Raw genomic sequence first — 4,546 nt, forward strand, 5'->3', positions numbered from 1 at the left:
AGCCTGCGCGTCCGGAGCCTGTGCTCCGCAACGGGAGAGGCCACAACAGTGAGAGGCCCGCGTACCGCAAAAAAAAAAAAAAAAAAAAAAGATGGGAAGAAGGTACACGAATGCTTGTTTTATTTTAAGCATTCCTATGTATTTTAAACACGCTTTTGTACATATGTTTCACAATAAATTTTTCAAACAAACAGAGAAACATGGTTTTTGAACAGAAGTAGCAATGTAGAAATTAGGTTAAAGGGTGAAAAGGATATAATGTCTGGGATTTGCTTTGAAATAAGGAAGAAAAATGAAGATTCACAAAATGTTAATAATTGTTGATTCACAGAATATTGATAATTGTTGAAGCTGAGAGATGGGTATGGTGGTCTTTGGAACACCCTCTTTATATTTTTATGTGCTTAAAAATCTGCCTAATTATGAAATGGAAGTATTTTGGACAGTATGATGGGGTCTGGAAGACACATGAGAAGAGGGGAGGAATGAGACAGAAGGGTATCCAGGGCTCACAGAAGCACTTCACGGAGGAGGAACAACTCTCAGGAATAATCCAGGGGAAACCCAATGCCTCACACGTTAAAAATGACCAACACTCATGTGTTGATTGATCTCAATCTTGAAACCTGGCAACTGACGAAACTTTGTTGAATCAGAAAGCTAATGTCTGAAGACTTGAGTCACCAACCGCCCCCAGTTCATTTCCTAGAAATTCAAACTCCCCAGATCTCAAATTCCCCACTCACCTGTGTGCCCCCCGTGACTCACAGTTTTCTTTGGTAAACTATGGCTATTTCCCCCTTCCTCGGTAGCTAGTGTCACTCTGGAAATTATTAATTCTACTTTTCTTCGCCCAAAGCTGAGAAAAGCTTTTTCCTCAAATGGACTTCTGATCTTATTCGCCAACCTTGGACCACCAGGGCCTTAAGATGCCACTTTGTTTTCTTGCTCTTTACGCTGTACAGAGCCATGCCCACCACCACTATCCCTAAGAAGAGAAGCTTGGAATGCGTTTTCCAAGGGCTGTCTGGAGGGTATTTGAGTGACACCATCCTGGGCCACTAAAAAGAACCAGCTCCCTGGGGTGAAATGAAATCTCTGCTTTTCCAGGATTCCTCCCCGCCTATTGAGTCTCAAACGTCTGGGACATAATGCATTATCCAGCTTTATTCACCGTTTTATCCTGGTGTCCTAAAGGGAATTTGATCAAAAGAGAATCTCCGAATATAATCCAGCCTCACCTGCAGATTTTATTACGAGTATGTTGTTTGTTTGTTTGATTCAGATGGGGGCAGGATGGTGGAAAATCAAGCACTATGGGAAGACGACGGTCCTCACAGCTCAGCTCCTCCACTGCGGGCTGCTTTCCAGTTGGTGCAACAGGAGATCTGGGGCCTATGTTTGCTTTTCTTGGCATTCACAGAGGTGGTGTCTGTAGCTGAAGACACTAGGGCTGTTGCCAGAAGCCCTGCTGGAGCTAAGACTGTGTGATTCCAGGTTCCAAGATCTCATCTGCTCGCAGAGATGGGGAACATTTTGATCTTGGCAAACGCTCTCATGCCAGCACTCCATGTCCACCCGACTCTTCTCCCTACTTCTCTGACCCCCAGCAGAGCAGCGGAGTGACCTCTGGACGCACACCACTTATGTGTGTGTCCACACAGCTTGGCAGCCCCACCGTCTCTGGAATTCCTGTATCTCCCTGGGGAACTCACCACAGCGGACACAAACACGCTTACAAACTGCTAGTGACCTGGCAGCGCATTAACCACAGGTCCCAAGAGGAGAAAGCGGAGTGAGCTGTCCTTCCCTGGTAGCTGCCTCAAGACCCTGCAGACCCCCAAGGTGGATGCTTACTTCAGACACTGAATGTTTCTGCCATGCAGATTAGCACAGCCTGAGCAAAGTTAGAATAGCAAAATACACTCCCTTTATATGAGCGATGGGATCCCCTTCTGTAGGCTATTCCTGGTCAGTGACATGAGGGGGGTGTTCTCTACCAGTGCCTGAGCCAGAGCCCCGGCTGTCATTGTGATCCCTTTGAAACTCTGGATATGGTCAGTCTATAAAGTCTTCCAACACTCAGGTTCCCCGTTTATCACACCAGCCTCTGCCTCCCATTTGCATGACCCTCCAACCCACTTTCTGAAGTGTTACCTCTCTGCCGCACACTGCAGTAGCCCTTCCCATGCTCTCACACCCATGCACCACCCTCTCCCATATTCAAAGGCAGTGGTCCGCTCCTCCTGCATCTCTAGAGGCTCTGAACTGGTGTTTCTTGACAATCCATAGACAGGAGAGAAAAAATCAAGTCCCATATATTCATTCTCTCTCCCTGTTCTCACCTCCACAGGAACAGCATTTTCAGCTCTTTTATCCCAATCCCTTAGCCTTTTTCCTGGATACAAAACAGATAGGTTACAGTTTGGGGTCAACAGAATGATTTTAGTTGAGAAACAGGCTCCATTCATCTGATATAATCTTTTAAAGTAATAGTTATTGAGTTTGGGGGCTTCCCTGGTGGTGCAGTGGTTAAGAATCTGCCTACCAATGCAGGGGACATGGGTACAAGCGCTGGTCCGGGAAGATCCCACATGCCGCGGAGCAACTAAGCCCGTGCGCCACAACTACTGAGCCTATGCTCTAGAGCGCGTGAGCCACAACTACTGAGCCCATGTGCCACAACTGCTGAAACCCATGCACCTAGAGCCCGTGCTCCACAACAAGAGAAGCCACCGCAATGAGAAGCCCACGTGCCGCAAGGAAGAGTAGCCCCCATCGCCACAACTAGAGAAAGCCCACGTGCAGCAATGAAGACCCAACAGAGCCAAAAATAAATAAATAAATAAATAAATAAAATTTATTTTTTTAAACAACAATAATAATTATTGAGTTTTACTATGTACTAAGTACCTGATAAATACTATCTGATTCAGTCCTTATAGCCACCATTTTGCAGATGAAGAAATTGTGGTTCAGAGAGATTCAGTTGCCAAAAGTGATATAACTATCAAATGGTAGAGCCAGAGTTTGAACTTAAGCATTGTGAAACCAGAGCCCATGCTTTTAATAACACTGTATATTGTTTCTCAGCCCCCAGCAGCACCCTTCTTTTAAAATGTCTTGTCCTCTCTTTACAGTACCCCTGGCCCAGATCACCATGGTCTACTACTTCAGGGAAAGTTTGCCACCCTGAAACGGAGCAGGACCTTATGGTCCTTCCCCACCATGTCCTCAGTCTGCCTTTTTCTGTGGAAAAACTTTAGCCAAGGAATAAGTTTAACCAGAGAAGTGAGAAAATGCAGAAGCAAAGAAAAGCAGTCAAACAGGACAAAATAATAGTTTAAGGTCAAGGACCTTTAGTTCCTTCTCAAGGGCTATAGATAATATTCTGAGCCATGGCCTTTGAGCCGTCTTATAGATACTGAAACCCCCAGCAGGTGGAAGAAGTCAACTACATGGTGACCAGAGCATAGCCATGACATAAGCTGCCACAATTCTGAGAACTGGCCTCAAGGAAATGGGAACAAACCGACCCTGGAAGTGAAGACTAACCCTACTTAAAACAATCAAGATGACACTGGTCAGACCACTGATGACCAATTTCAGGATGACTGTCAGAGCTGACTGTGCTGTTTTTGCACGTAGCCCCCTCCGTCCGCCTATAAAAGCTCTTGCCCCCTGATAGTCAGTGGGGGGGGGGGCGGAGTCAGCCTTTAGACAGAAGTCAGCCCTCCCCCTTCCTCCTTCCCTGTTGCAGCATCCAGAATAAAGCAAATTTTCCTTTCCACCAACCTGGCCTCTTTATTGGCTTCTGAGCAGCAAGCAGCCAGACCCTACTTTCAGTTACAACCCTATTCCATGATGTTAACTGGAAGCAACCCCTTCACCTTTTCCTTTGCCATCACTCTGGGGCTCCTCCCAGCTTAGTTGCTCTGATAACTCTCCTAATATCCTAGTGTCAGGATACTTTGGCTGCAGGAATCTAAGCTCCTAACTCAGTCTGGCTTAATTGATTGGGATACGTATATCATAGGAATTTTTAAGGGTGGATGAGACTTTGGGGCTGCATGATTGAGCAGTTCAACAATGCCATCAGGGATCCAAGGACCAAGGTTCTTTCTATCTCCTCACTTTGTAAACCCAGTCCAAAGGCTGGCTCCCCTCAAAAGTTTAGGGAGGCTGCCAGGAGCAACTGCCACCATAGTCTTGCTGTTGTCCCAGGGCCAGTGAGGGTGAGAACTCTCCTCCAATCATATCTGATTGGATAAATTTAGATCATATTCCCACCCTGGAACAATAACAGGGGAACACACAAAGTAACTGGTTTAAACCCAGATTCCTGAGCCAATCCCTAGCAAAGAGGATCCCTGAGCCAATCCTCCAGCTGTCAGATCTATGAGTCTGCCTCAGCTTTCTAGGGGAGTTCATGCTCTTTTCCACTTGGTCCAAAGCCAATGACTAAGTAAGATGGTCGTTCAAGGGCCCAGCCATTCCCATTCAACACAGGGCTTCTCTAATGGGCACTCCTTGTCCTGGAGCTCCG

Source organism: Physeter macrocephalus, chromosome 1 (genome assembly GCF_002837175.3).
Source record: "Physeter macrocephalus isolate SW-GA chromosome 1, ASM283717v5, whole genome shotgun sequence".
In the NCBI taxonomy this organism is placed as follows: Eukaryota; Metazoa; Chordata; class Mammalia; order Artiodactyla; family Physeteridae; genus Physeter; species Physeter macrocephalus.